At 41.1% G+C, this 15,689-nt stretch overlaps 1 long non-coding RNA gene across 2 annotated transcripts in view; it reads right to left on the bottom strand.

Annotated features, from left to right (window-relative positions):
* Positions 1-3,123: 3,123 nt before the first annotated feature.
* The window catches only part of LOC143440264 (uncharacterized), a 29,831-nt gene continuing 17,265 nt past the window's right edge, over positions 3,124-15,689 (bottom strand). For both annotated transcript variants that reach the window (XR_013108055.1, XR_013108056.1), the window contains exons 2-3: positions 15,360-15,467; positions 3,124-3,253 (exon numbers count right to left, since the gene is read on the bottom strand). This is a non-coding gene — a long non-coding RNA (uncharacterized LOC143440264). The remainder of the gene's footprint in view (positions 3,254-15,359; positions 15,468-15,689) is intronic.

Genomic DNA, 15,689 nt, shown 5'->3' with positions numbered 1-15,689 from the left:
CATAGAATGAATTGGGTAGTGTTCCTTCTGTTATTAGTTTGTGCAATAATTTGAAGACAATTAGTATTAGGTCTTCCTTGAAGGTCTGATAGAATTCTGCACTAAAACCATCTGGCCCTGGACTTTTTTTGGTGGGGAGACTTTTAATGACTGCTTCTATTTTTTCAGGTTTATGGGACTGTTTGGATGGTTTATCTGCTCCTGATTTAACATTGGTAACTGGTATTTGTCTAGAAAATTGTCCATTTCATCCAGATTTTCCAATTTTGTTGAGTATAAGCTTTCATAGTAGGATCTGATGGTTTTTTGAATTTCCTCAGGTTCTGTTGTTATGTCACCCTTTTCAGTTTTGATTTTATTAATTTTGATATAGTCTTTCTGCCCTCTGATTAGTCTGGGTAAGAGTTTATCTATCTTGTTGATTTTCTTAAAGAACCAGCTCCTTGTTTTATTGATTCTTTGCATAGTTCTTTTTGTTTCTATTCGGTTGATTTCACCCCTGAGGTTAATTATTTCTTCCCGTCTACTCCTCTTGGGTGTATTTGCTTCTTTTTGTTCTAGAGCTTTCAGGTATGTTGTTAGGCTGCTAGTGTATGCTCTCTCCACTTTCTTTGTTAAGCACATATAGCTATGTGTTTTTCTTTTAGCATTGCTTTCATTGTGTCCCATAGGTTTTGGTATGATGTGTCTTCATTTACATTAAATTCTAAAAAGGCTTTAATTTTTTTAATTATTTCTTCCCTGACCACATTATTATTGAGTAGAGTGTTGTTCAATTTACATGTGAGTGTGGGCTTTCCATTGTCTTTGTTGTTATTGAAGACCAGCCTTTGACCATTATGTTCTGATAGATTGCAAGGGATTATTTCATTTTTTCTGTATCCGTTGAGGCCTGTTTTGTGACCAATTATATGGTCTATTTTGGAGAAGGTACCATGAGGTGCTGAGAAAAAGGTATAATCTTTTGTTTTAGGGTGAGATATTCTATAAATATGTGTTCAGTCCATTTGTTACATAACTTCTGCTAGTTTCACTGCATCTCTTTTTAGTTTTTGTTTTCATGATTTGTCTGATACTGAGAGTGGGGTGTTAAAGTCTCCCACTATTATTGTGTGATGTGCAATGTGTGCTTTGAGCTTTAGTAAGGTTTCTTTTATAAAAGTGGGTGTTTTTTCATTTATCGCATAGATGTTCAGAATTGAGAGTTCATGTTGGTTGACTTTTCTTTGATGAGTATGAAATGTCCTTCTTTATTCTTTTAGATAGCTTTAAGTTGGAAGTTGATTTTATTCACTGTTAGAATGGTTACTCCAGCCTGTTTCTTAGGAGAATTTGCCTGAAAAATTGTTTTCTAACCTTTTACTCTAAGGTAGTGTCTGTCTTTGTCACTGAGGTGGGTTTCCTGTATGCAGCAAAATTCTGGGTCCTGTCTGAGTGTCTAGTTTTTTAGCCTATGTCTTTTTATTGGGGAAATGAGTCCATTGATCTTAAGAGATATTAAGGAAAGGAGATTGTTGCTTCCTTTTATCTTTGTTAATCATGGAGGCATTGCTTATGTGGTTATCTTCTTTTGGGTTTGTTGGAAGAGGATTACTTTCATGCTCTTTCTGGGGTATAATTGCCCTCATTGTATTGGAGCTTTACTGCCATTATGCTTTGTAGTGCTAGGTTTGTGGAAAGATATTGTGTAAATTTGGTTTTGTCATGGAATATCTTGGTTTTTCCATCTATGGTTATTGAGAGTTTTTCTGGGTATAGTAGCCTGGGCTGACTGTTATGTTCTCTTAGGGTTTACATGACATCTGTCTAGGATATTCTGGCTTTTATAGTATCTAGTGAGAAGTCTGTTGTAATTCTAACAGGTATGCCTTTATATGTTACTTGGCCTTTTCCCCTTACTGCTTTTAAATTCTTTCTTTGTTTTGTGCATTTTGTGTTTTAATTATTATGTAACAGGAGGTATTTCTTTTCTGGTCTAGTCTATTTGGTGTTCTGCAGTCTTCTTGTATGATTATGGGCATCTGGTTCTTTATGTTAAGGAAGTTTTCTTCTATAATTTTGTTGAAGATATTTATTGGCCCTTCAAGTTGGGAATCTTCACTCTCTTCTATACCCAGTATCCTTAGGTTTGGTCTTCTTATTGTATCCTGTATTTCCTGGATGTTTTGTGTTAAGAACTTTTTGCATTTTGAATTTTTTTGAGAGTTGTATCAATATTTTCTATGGTGTCTTCTGAACCTGAGATTCTCTTTTATCTCTTGTCTTGTACTCTGTTGATGATGCTTGCCTCTATGATTCCTGATTTCTTTCCTAGGTTTTCTATCTCCAGGGTAGTCTCCCTTTGTGATTTCTTTATTGTTTCTTCTTCCATTTTATGTCCTGGATGGTTTTGTTCAATTCCTTCACCTGTTTGATTGTGTTCTCTTGTAAATCTTTAAGGAAGTTTTGTGTTTACTCTTTAAGGTCTTCCAACTGTTTACCTGTGTTCTCCTTAATTTCTATGAGGATTATTTATGTCCTTTTTAAAGTCTTCTATCATTGTCATTAGAAGTGATTTTAGATCTGACTCTTGCTTTTCTGGTGATATGGAGAGTTCAGGGTTGCTAATGTGGGAGAACTAGTTTCTGATGATGTTGAGTACCCTTGGTTTCTGATGCTTGTGTTCTTGTGCTTGCCTTTCACCCTCTGGATCTCCTTGGTGCGACCTGAGCTGTCTCTGACTCTATCCTTGTCTTTCCTATTATCTTGGTTGTGTCAGAACTGTTTGGGATGGGTGTTGCTGCTGGGGATAAAGCTGAGGACAATGATCTGCTCAGTGCTCAGGCAGAGATAGGGAGAAACCAGTGCTCTGGGCTAGGAGTAAATTCCTGGATCCCTGTGAGTCCTGGTTACTCCTTTGAGTCTAATAGTGCTGTCTCCTTACCTGAGATAGTGCCCAGGTTAGAGCTCCTGGGAGCCCTACCTTCTCTGGGTTTTGTGAGGTTTGGTACAGAGCTGCCTCCTGGGATCCACTCTGTGCTCGGGCCCAGACCAGAATGAACCAGTGCTCTGGCCCAGGAGTGAATTCCTGGGTCGCAGTGGGTCCCAGTTACTTCCTGTTTGGGGCGAGTGTTGCTTTTTCCTTACCTGAGATACTGCCCAGATTAGAGCTCCTGGGAATCTGGCTTTCTCTGAGTTTTGTGAGGTTGGATGAAGACCTGCCACCCGTGATCTGCTCAGTGTTCAGGCCCAGACCCTCAAAAAGAATCTTAATCTCAAAAAAAGAAAATACATAATCAGATGTTACAAATTTTATCACAAGTTCACACACACAAACATACACAAAATAAATCATAAATTGAAATAGAAGTTTATAACAGAGAATGTTTACTTGCACATCTATTAGGAGTAATTATCTAGCTAAACATCCATGACCTGTCACAGCTCCTTAGGTTCACAAAAACTTTAAAACTATAACTAAGTTATTAGTGAAGTTTTGTATAGATAAACCCTGTCAATATTTTATCTTTTATCTTAGCACCTATAATAAATAGTTAGCTCCCTTTTTGTGACCTTTGGTTAATTATTTCATAACCTCTTGGAATGTGTTCTCCATAAGAGAAAGTCGGTTATTTTTTAAGTGCAATTAACTGGTGACATACTGATAACAGGTCTCTTTCCTAAAATCAGTTCCCTAAAAGCCTTGCCAAATCAGGGAGAACTTGTCAAAGATTGTACAATAATATGAAGCAAGCCACCTCAGGAAGGTCATCTTCTAGTTATTATCTTGCCCAATTTTGGCTCCTGACAATCAAGAATTGATAAGTGGGGCCTCATGAAGCTGAAAAGCTTTAAGGCAAAGGACATAGTAAATAGGATAAATAGGCAAACTATGGATTGGGAAAAGATCTTCACTAACTCCACATCTGAGGAAGAGATAATATTAAAAATATATAAAGAACTCAACCCCCCCCAAAAAAAATCCAATCAAATAATGGGTATAGAGCTAAACAAAGAATTTACAAGAGTCTGAAATGCCAATGCAGCACTTACAGAAGTGTTCAAAGTCCTTAGTGATCAGGGAAATGCAAATCACAAAGACCCTGGGATTTCTCCTTACATTAATCAGTATGGCTAAGATAAAAACTCAAGTGACAGCATGTGTTGAGGAGGACATGGAGAAGGAGAAACACTTCTACATTAGTATGGGATTGGGATCTAGAAAAAACAATCTAAAATCAATTGGGAGGTTCCTCAGAAAATTGGAAATAAATCTACCTGAAGATCAAGCTATACCACACTTATGCATATGCCCAAAAAGTGACCCACCATGCCACAGGATCATGAGCTACACTATGTTCACAGCAGCCTTATTGCGACAGCCAGAAGCTGGATTCAACACAGATATTCCACAACAGAAGGATGGATACAGAAAATGTATTTAATTTACACAATAAAATATTATTAAGCTCTTAAGAAAGAGGACATATGAGTTTTTAAGCAAATAGTTGGTTGTAGAAAATATTATGCTGAGTGAGGTAACTCGGACCCAAAAGTTTATGCATGGTATGAACTCACTAATAAGTAGATAATAGCCAGAAAATAGAGAATATGCAGAATGTAATCTACATTATTTAAGAAGGTTAGCAAGCCAGAGCACTTGAGTATCTTTCAGTTGCACTTTGAAGGGAGAAGAAAGAAATCATAGGGGTAGAGGAAAGAAGGGAACTACATGGGAGAGGAGAGGGAAAGGGAAAAGTGAAACATGATGAGATATTGAGGGGGTGAATAGGAGTAAAGCCCTGAGGGCCAGCAGAAGGAATAAAAATATGCAATATTTCCATTCCTTCTGCTGGCCCTCAGACTGTAAAAAAGGAGGTCCAGTGACTTGTACAACTTGAGATCAATCTCAAGAAGTGGCTCCAAGGCCTGATATTGTTACTGATGCTATGTGTTTTTATATCCATAGAGGTGGGAGGACCCTCTAGAATGTACCTATGACCTGGGATGTGAAAGAATGTCAGGAGTCTAAGGGAGGGACCTTAGATGAAGTGCCCAACACTGGGGAGAGGGAACTTGTAGAGTTCACCTCCAGTCAAAGAAAAAACATCAAGTGGGGGATGATCTTGCCATTCCACAGTTATAACCTCTGATCCAGAATTGCTTATTTTTAAAAAAGTGCAGGGATAAAAATGGGGAAAATGGAAAAAAGGAGGTCCATTGTCTTGTCCAACTTGAGATTCATCTCAAGGAGAGGCTCCAAGGCCTGATACTATTACTGATGCTATGTGTCTTTACAGACAGAGTTCTAGCATGGCTGTCCTCTGAGAGGCCCAACAAGCAGCTGAATGAGACAGATGTAGATGTCGACACCCAATTAATGTATTGAAGTTGAAAACCCCTGTGGTTGAATTAGAGAAATGCTGGAAGAAGCTGAGGAGGAGGGCAACACCATAGAAACACCAGCAGTCCCAACTAACCTGAACATTGGGAGGTGACTCAGATACAGACCAGCAACCTAGATACAAGCAGCATATACTAGTTAGTACAAGGACCCCAATACAAACATATACAACAGAGAACTGCCTAGTCTGGCTTCAGTGAGAGAAGATTCATGTAACCCTCAAAAGATTTGAATCTCCAGGGAGTGTGAATGCCAGGCTGTGGATATTTTGGAGGGTTGTGGGGTTGGCGATTGGAGACATCTTTTCTGAAACTGGAGGAGGAAGAATGAGATGAGGAATTGTGGAAAGGTGGATCTTGAGGGGCATAATGACTGGACTGTAAAAAAATCAAGGTAATAATAAAAAAATAAAAGAAAGGAAAAGAAAATGCCATATCTGCAGATCCTAAAAAAGCATTTTCTGAATTGAGGGTCCCTCCTTTAAGATAACTTATGTCAAGTTCACATAAAGCCATTATATCATATAATATATAGTACAATTACATTATGGGTTATGGTCATGGCACAAGTATGGAGGTCAAAAGAAAAGAAAATTTAGGAAAGAGATTAGGTGTCATAGACACAAGCATCAGCAACTGAATACAAAGATCAAAGAGAAAATCTCAGGTACAGAAGATACCATAGAAAATATTGACACAACTATCAGAGAAAGTGCAAAATGCAAGTAGCTCCTAACCCAAAACATCCAGGAATTCTAGGAAAATGAGAAGACCAAACCTATGGATAATAGGTATATAAGAGTGAAGATTCACAACTTAAAGGGTCAGTAAATATCTTCAACAAAATTATAGAGCAAAATTTCCCTAACCTTGAAAAAGATGCTTATGAACATACAAGATGCCTACAGAATTGTAAATAGACTAGGCCATAAAAAGATTACTCCAATCACATAATAAAACAGCAAATGCACAAAACAAAGAGAGAGTATTAAAAGCAGTAAGGGAAAAATGGCAAGAAATGTATAAAGGCAAACCTAGTAGAATTACATCAGACTTTTCCTCAGAGACTAGAAAAGCCAGAAGATCCTGGTCAAGTATCATACTGACCATAAGAGAACACAAATGCCAACCCAGGCTACCATACCTAGCAAAACTCTCAATTACCATAGATGTAGAAAACAAGATATTCCATGACAAACCAAATTTACACAATATCTTTCCACAAATCCATTCCTGCAATGAATAATAGAGGGAAATTTTCAACACAGGAGGAAAATTATACCCCCCAAAAAGCAAGAAAGTAATCTTCTTCCAACAAACTCAAAAGAAGTAGCCACACAAATATAATTTCTTAGCTAACAACAAAAATAATAGGAAGTAACTGTAACTTTTCCTTAATACCTATTAATATGTCCATTCCTTTGCATATCGCCCTCTTGATTTTTTTAAACTTACTACAGCACACATGTGGAGGTCAGAGCACAATGTTCAGGACTTGGATTCTCCTTCATTCACAATGTTTCTAGTGGATAAACTCATATCATTAGGCTTGACCTTAAAAAACCCTACCCATTAAGCAATCTACTGGTCCAGTATCTCAGTTTTCCTCAAGCTATTGGCAACCTGTCAAAAACACTTATTTCAAAGAGGTGAAAAATAGTGTAGGTGAATGTCAGTGTGGGAAGGCAGAAATGGGTGGTTGGGAAAATATCCTCATAGAGGTAGAAAGGGGATAACATTTGAAATGTAAATGAAAATGTCTGATAAAATAAAAAAGAAATAGATGAAATTGACTACATGTAAGAAAGAGATTGCCCCACCTAGGGATCCATTCTATATAAAAACACCATACCTAGACATTGTTGTAGATGTCAATAAGTGCTTGATGACAGGACCCTGATATAGCTGTCTCCTGAGAGACTCTGCCAGAGCCTGATAAATACAGAGATAGATGCTTACAGCCAACCATTGGACTGAGCATGGGGACCCCAATTGAGGAGTTAAGGGAAGGATTAAAAGAGGCAAAATGGCCTTATCTGGCATCAATGGGAGGGAAGGCCCTTGATCCTTCCTGTGAAGGCTCAATTCCCCAGTGTTGGGGAATGCCAGGGTGGTGAGTTGTGAGTGGGTATATGGTATGGGGAGCACCCTCATAGAAGCAGAGTGAGGGAGGATGAGATGAGGGGGGTTCTGATAGGGAAACATTTGAATAATAAATGCATAAAATATCCAATAAAAATAAAATAAAAAAGCATCTTGGGGAAAGAATTACAAGCCATTGAAAAAAATGAAAATTAAAACTACAATAAAAACCACATCTTTTTTCATTGAAAAATTTTATTTACTAAGAATCAATAGACTCTTCCTACATATTTTCTGACTTGCTTTTATAATTACAGAACTGAATTAAATGATACATTTAATTCAGCCTATTCTGGGCTCAATCATCCCCTTTCTGTCTGATGGGTAGGGAAAGTGCAGGTACACAGCAATGTCTTCAACTCCCTGTGGTCCTCAGATGCATCTGCGTACACAAGAAACTGAGAATTATGGGTCCCTGTTCTAGAAGGCTTTGCATGAAAATCTCCAGCCTGGCTGGGTGCAGGGGTCCAGGCCAATGGGACATAGTGTGAGCAGGGAGGGAGAATCACCTCTGCTGCCTCCACTGCTACCTCTGCCCATGTCTCCACTATTGTTGCTCAGTTGTTCCCAGGTGCTGAACCTCTCTTTGCTGAGTAAGTCTAGGCTGGGCCAATGAGAAGCCAGCTAGCTAGCAAAGAGGGGAGGTTGCTGAAGGCACCTTGGGAGAGCAGATTTTTTCCCAAGTGTTACAGTTCTTGCAACAGAAACTCTGAGACAATGGGATGATTCTTGCACACCTTGACTTCTCCCAATAGGTCTCTCTTATAGATTTTGGGTGGGTCAGGGTCTGGCAGTAGTTAATGCCTATTGGCTTTATATGAGAGCTTGGAGATCCCTCATCTACATGTGGAAGAGCCTGAGGCACTTTTCCTTATGACTGATGGCCATAGATTTCTCTGTGGAAGGGGGTGTGGATGGCTGAAGCTGAGTGAAAGGAACCAGGGGCCCAGGAGCAAAGGCAAACACCTATCATCCCATTAGGGTCCAGGTTTTGCGGCCTGTGCTTGACCAAGCATCCAGCTGCCTCTCCCAGCCCACTGCCACACATTTCCCCCTTTTTCTTTTATAAAGGAGAGGTGCCATCAGAATAAGTATCTCCTATGTTGAGAACAGTTTGATAATGAACCAAGAACTGATTGGTAGTTACCTTTGCAATGCTACTTATCTGGTGCTTTAGAAACTGAATAAGGCACGGTGCCAAGAGAAGCAAGGCTCCAATGGCTAGTATGGGGCCAAGGAGGGGAAGAATCCAAGCTCAGGGGTTAGAGTACCAAAGGGTAGGATTGTTGGGAGTATACCATGCCCAGATGTTCCTTCAGAGCTTTTTTAGTATTTGTACATCTTGTTCTACCAGCCCAGATTCATTGACATAGAAGCAACATTCTTCCCCCAGCAAAATACAAGTTCCTTCCTGTTCAGCCGTCAACAACTCCAGGGCACTCCGATTTTGGAGAGCAACTCCTGCTAAAGAGGTTATCTGGCATTGAAGAGATTCAAGGCTCTCTATATTAGTGCCTGGTCAAGCCTGTCCTGAAAGTTACAGGGCAGATGTTGTATTTGGACAAGGGCTGCTCCAGCAGTCCTAGTAGCACCAAGTGAAACAGCAAGGCCTAGTCCAATGAGCAGAGGGATGAAGGTCTCTCTTTTTTAACTTCCTCCCATCTGCAAGGCGAGTTTGTAGAAATAAACCTTGGGGACAATAAACATAGGGGCACAGGAGCCCTAAAACTGAGGTTTGATACAAGCATCTGTAGTGCCTTTGCACTAGAGGAGGGCAGGAAGGTTAACACATTCTGATTTGGTAATGGTGATGTCATGGGCACAAGTGAGATGGGGTTTTGAGGAGAGCCCTACAAGGCAAGGAGATAGGGGTTGGTCAAAGAGAGGAATGTCCTGTGCTTTCCTTGTGGGCATGGGTCCATGGAGGTCGTAAAGGAAAAAGTTAGTAATAATGGCTGTTAATAATAGTCAGGAGAAAGAGGCACAGAAAAAGCATTGGGAGGAATTGGAGAGGGTCATTAAAGGAAGGAGATCTGCTGCATATTGAATATACTGTAGCCAGGAGAGTGTAGCTTGTAGTTCCTTCTGAGACTGGTTTTCCTGTTGGATAATATTTGCATGGGTACAGGCTGATTTAGGGGCAGGGACAAGTTCATGGGAGTTGTGTAGGTTAGCTACTGGGTATCTGGCATAGCCATTGGAGCAGAGTTTACCCATGACTCTAGTTCACCAATGTTCATTCCATAGATCATTGATGGAAAGCTGAAAATGAGTTTTAAGATTGGTGGGCATGGTGCCACTGCAACTGCTGGATTCCATCCTACAGCTCCAATATCTGCAACCTTCATATGTGGAGATTGCCTGGAGACATTCACCTGTGATTTGGTAAGAAAAGCAGAGAAACAGGCTGAAGAGAGTGGAGATAGATTCCGGGTGTAGGGGAATCTAATCCTGGTTTGACATTCTTCAAGTGGGAAATCCTGGCTTCTTATAATTTTGTTTTGTCCCTTGTAGTTTTCTGTAGCATAGAATATCCAATGGTAGATGTTAGGAAGGTTAGCAAGAGGCTGGGTCATAGCAGAGTTATCATGAAGGATGACAAAAACAGGCAAGAGAATACAAGAGAGGGGGGCTTGTGGAAGGCACATGACCTGAGCAGCTGCTATCAGGTCATGAATGTCTTTCCAGGTCTTCCTGTTGTTTTTCTGGACATGGTGTCTCCTCTGCCTTCTCTTCTTTCTCCTTGGTTCTTGATCTGTCAGTGAGAGGTGGGCCATCTTCTTGGTTGGTGTGTGGTATCAGACATTTCTAACAGGGACTCAGAGAGGCTTGGGCTGGTCCTGTGGAAAAGCACAAGCAAAACCATTCCCAGTTGTAAGCAAGAGTTCTGGTCTCTTCCAAATTCTATCCAAAGGATTTCACCATCATATTAAGATAGGGGAGCTAATTTTGGTGTGTGCCAATGGAGGGAAATAGTAGGGTACTTGGAATTTTTGTAGATGTTAAATATGTTTAGGGTAGTCAGGGCCATCATTAATTGTTCATTAGGAGGATAAGTAGTTGTTTTTTGTTTCAGGAATTGGGCTTCCAGAGTCTGAGGTTTTCTTTCTATTATTCCTTCTTCCTGAGGGTTGTAGGAAATTCCCATATAATGGGCAATTTACCAGCCTGTGCAGAAGGTTTTAAATTGAGAGTTAGTGAAGGTAGGGCCATTATCAGTTTTTATCTGAGGAGGAATGCCAATGATCACAAAGGTAGAGAGCATATGGTAAATTAGCCTTTTTGAGTTTTCACCTGTTTGGGCTGTAGCCTATATAAAATATGAATATGTATCTATGGTGACAAAAGCATATTATTGTCTACTGAATTGGGGAATATGGATGACATCCATTTACCATAAGGCATTGGATTTGAGGCCTCTGTGATTGGTGCCCATGGTATGTAAATCTGGGATGGTAATGAGGGATGCAAAGAGGCACATGTTTTTATTATCCTTTGGAGCTGAGTAAGGGGGATGTGAGGGAAGCAAGCATGAAGTCCCTTTAGATTTGTGTGTGTGCATGAATGAAATTGGTCTGCTTGCTTGCTGGAGGCTATGAATGTCCCTGTTGAGGCAGTTTGGTAAGTGAGTGCATTTCCTTCAGATATAAGACTTGGCAGGTGACTATGAGATAGGATGGGCTGGATATAGATGAGAGAGATTCTTTCCTGTAGGAGGTCAGAGACCTGTATGAGTAGAGGGGACAATTCGTTGGCATCCTAGTTTGACAAATGCTTTTTTACAACTAAGGGAGCAATTTGACCAGCATATACACTGTCTGAAAAGAGGTCAATGGGGCCCTGACATCTTTTTAGAGCTAGGTAAATGGCATTATTAGTTCTTTATATTGGGGATAGTGGTGGGGAAGCTCTTTGCAATCAGAAGATAAGAGGTTCATCCTCAGGGAAGTAGTATATTACTGTTGCAGCTCCCCTCTTTCCCCATCATAAATATTGAGGATGTTCCTCCAATAGGATCTCTTGAGAATAGTTTGGGGTAGCCATCACAACAGAGGGAGGGCAGAGGCTCATTTTTCATCAGGATAATGGTGTCAATTTTCCCTGAGGAATCCTATTAAGCTGATAGCAAAGTGGGAATGATTTTTAATTAGACATGGAACGTCCAGAGAAGGGGAAAAGGGGGTGACAAGAATTTCAGGTTTGTTTCCGAGGGTTTGTAGGGCTCTATCCTTGCCATATTTAATCATGCTAGTGAATGTATCCACTTCATTTAAAATTTGGGGGTACACTAAATCATTGTGACATTCTAGCACTTCCTGAGGTTTGTAAAGGGCTCCTACATGTGTAGGGGAGGAGTTAAAGATAAGGAGATGTACAGGTATTGTTTGGGTCATACCTAGCAAGAGCCATATATTTTAGAGCTGAATTGACAGAATTAGAGCTTGAACTACTTCTGGGGACAGTGTTCTTGGAGAGGAGAGACTTTAATCTCCTTTCAGGTGGTTAAAGAGGGGTTGAAGTATGCTTGTGGGAAGAAGGAGCCAAGGTCAAAGCCAATTGAGGTTGCCCACAAAGCTCTGGAGAGAGGTGAGAATTAACTTTTGAGGGAAGGAGGAGATGAGTTAAGGGGGCATATTGATAGTAATGGAGATCCATGTTCCTAAATATTCCAATGGAAAGAATAAGTTGATTTGTGAGGGACTATTTTGAAGCCTAAGGCAGGTAGGGAAGGTATAACTGTCCTTAAGTTGGGAGAGGGAGGTAGAAACATCACCCCATACTAAGATGTCATCCATATAATGGTATATGTTGAGTTCTTTGTCTAAATAAGGTTTTTAATGCACTTGCTACAGCATTCTGACAAATGGTAGGACTGTTAGCCATTCCCTGGGGAAGAACAATCCATTCATATTGTGAGGCTGGGCCAGAGAATAAAAAGTGTTCACAGTTCCCGGAGGTTGAGAGGGATAGGCAGCAGTCTTTTATGTCTATTGCTAATAGAGGAACCGTTGGCAGGAATGGCTGAGATGTGGGGTAGCCCTCTTTGCAGAGAGCCCCAGACTTGCATGGTTCTGTTAATTACCCTCAAATCTTACAATAGTCTCTATACCCCTGAGCTCTTTTTTATAGCAAACACAGGGGTGTTCCAATGGAGTGCAGGAGGGGCAGATGTGTTGTAGAGACAATTGTTCCTCTACTAGTTCTCTGAGGGCTGTAAACTTCTTCGTTAATAGAGGTCACAGTGTGACCCAGACGGCTTCACCACAGAGCCAATTCAAGGCATTGAGTACCAAATCTAACATTGGCCCCTATAATTGGGGGTGATTTGGGGTTTTTTGGGGGTCCTCCCTTGGGTTACTATTTTCTTCATAAGTAATGTATTCTATCTTAATGTGGTCTCTTTATGGTTGGGTGGTAAGAACCATGTCTAAGGCTTGTAAGATATCTTTCCCTAAAAAAATGGTGGTTATTTGAGTCACCAGGGGGGCATATGAGGCTGGTAGCTCCATCCAGTTCTTCCCACCTGTAGGTCTGTTTGGTGATGAATGGGCGAGAGATACACCCTATGAGACTAGGAGCTGGGGCCCAGGGATCAGTTGCCAGTATTCTGGGACTTCTTGCTGTCTTAAAATTGTTCTATCTGCCCCAGTATCATTAAGACATTTGAATGGTTTATCAGCTATTTGAATGGTTAATTTTTGGGGTGGGAGAATTCTGAGACGCCTAGACTACTATAAGGCTTTTATTGGGGTAGTTGTCCCTCTTAGTGTCAGGGGCTGAGGGTTGCCTCATTTGGTAGTTTAAAGGCTCTCTAGTGGCTTATCATTTTTTATCATATAGAGCAGTACAGTGCCTCTTTCAGTGAAAACCGTTTCTGCAGCAGGGACAGATTACGTTAGGGGGATTAAAATCTGTTATGGGAGGACAGTTTTTGTGGGCATTCATTCCCTCCAATGTCCTGCCTCTTCACCTTTGAAGCAGATTCCTTCTGTTTTTACTGCTGCTACAAATGCCTGAGCCATGGATGCAACCTGGTGCAATGAGTTTCTATTTCTTGGGTTGCTATAATCTACCTATCATGATGCTCTTCCCGGAGACCCTGGCAAGCTAGTCTAGACTCAGAAGTCATGCCTTCCCAAACAATGGTTTTAAGAAGAAGGTCCCTGGCTGTGTGGTGGGAAAATTTTCTATCTAAGCTTATTTTAGTTCTGAAAATAAAATGAGATAGGGATTCTTCAGGCCTCTGATGGAGAAAAAGCAGGGAGTAGGCAGTGGTCCTGTGAACCCGAGGGTGGGATGAGCCTATCCCAAGCTTGTGTGGCAAAGAGGCAGACCCTGCTGGCTGAGTTGCGTGCTGTGCTCCAATATAAAGAAATCTTCCTGGCCAAAGAGTTCATTAAAACTCCACCGGGTGTCATAACCTCTGTCCTGGTTTTGCTTGACCTTGTTGATGGCATTTGTTATGAAAGACAGTCTTCCCACTCTAGAAACATTGGGCCAGGAAAAGCAGAATGGCAAATATCTCTTCAATCTTGGGGGCTGTTTAAGTTGGCAATATGGCTCTGTAGCAGAGATTTTGTCCATGGTGTGTGAATGCCATCTTCCTTCACTGCTTGCCTGAGTTCTTTTAGGTCTGAGGCTTGGAATGGGTACCAGTTAAGTGGTTTAGCTCGAGTAGGGTTGAAATTAACTGGGAATGCTCAGTTTGAGTTTCAAGTTCTGTATCAGACTCTTGAGTAGTATGGGAGGTAGGGTTAGTTTTTGGAATAGAGTCTTGGAAATTGCAGAGCTGTTGGATATAGGGACTATAGAATTTGGCAGGGTTTTATCTATGAGTTTAGAAGTTTCACTTTTGTGGCTTGGAGAAGGAGGGGGGATTCATCTTTCTTTGGTTGGATAGGAGTTGGAAAAGTAAGGGGAGAGGCAGGCAAGAGCTCCTTTGGTATTTTAATGAAACTTTGAGTGAGGGAGAGAGGGACAATATATTCAGATTGTTTGTTGGCATTTTTTTCAAGGCATAAGGGGGAGGAGTGGGTAGATGGATCTTATTTCTTTTATTAGTTGGGTAAGGGCTGTGAGGTCTGAAATAGGGTGATTTTGGGAGCTTGATCTTTGGGTTCATTTGACTGAGGAGGGTCACAAGCTGTTTTCTCAGTCTGTTCTATTTTAGATAGCCCTATACATTGCAGGATTGGAGATAAGATCTGCAAAAAATCACAAGGGGGTTTCTTTCCTTCTTGGATATCTCTGTTTTTGATGAGAAAAGCTACTCTGCTCCATAAGTGTGGGCTGTAGATATTGTCATCGGCCATGCATGGTGCTATCTGAAGGACTTCCTCCCAAAACAAGGAGGCTTCATTTTGGCTAATTTTATTCCATTGGGATTTTAGTAGGCCACATATTTTTCCTTGCCTGGGGTGATTTTTTATGTGATATTGAATTTTCCATGACAGAAAAGAGGAGAAATGCTTTGTTTAATGGGAACATTCCCTTGGCCTATTGGTTTGGGGGTTTCCACAGAGGTCCAAAATGCTAAGCTTTCCTGCAGATTTAAGAATTGGCAGCTGCCCTGTGGCTTTTAAGTGGCTGCTGCATTACAAGGTTTTTTCTTTTGGTTTAAAGAGAGTCTAGGTAGAGAGTCTTTGCCCCAACTCCTGTTATGGGCTGTCAGGATTAAACAGAGGCCAGAGAGACCTTTAGCCAGCACCAGAAAGTAGCTATGGCCAGGAGGCTTCAGTTGCCCCATCAACTTATCTAAATCCATTGTGCTGGGCTCTGACTGAAAGCACAGCAGGAAAGGACAGGCTGTTTGTCTCTAGAGTTGGGGGTCTCACCTTTTCTCAATATCAGTTCCTGCATCTGTGTCACTGTTCAATCCAGACATTGGTAGCCAGTTGTGGGTCCCTGTTCTGGAGGGCTTCCCATGAATATCTCCAACCTGGCTCTGTGCAGGAGTGCAGGCCAAAGGGATAGAATGTGAGCAGGGAGGGGGAATCGCCTCTGCTGCCTCCACTGCTGCCTCTGCCCATGTCTCTGCTGTTGCTACTCAATTGCTCTCAGATGCTGCATCTGTCTGTCTTCACTGAGCTGGTCTAGGCTGGGACAGTGAGAAGCTGGGTAGCTAACAAGGAGGAGAGAGTCCTGAATGTGCTTCCGGAGAGCAG

The sequence above is a fragment of the Arvicanthis niloticus genome, chromosome 29 (genome assembly GCF_011762505.2).
Source record: "Arvicanthis niloticus isolate mArvNil1 chromosome 29, mArvNil1.pat.X, whole genome shotgun sequence".
In the NCBI taxonomy this organism is placed as follows: domain Eukaryota; kingdom Metazoa; phylum Chordata; class Mammalia; order Rodentia; family Muridae; genus Arvicanthis; species Arvicanthis niloticus.
This window is presented reverse-complemented; position numbering and strand designations above follow the sequence as displayed.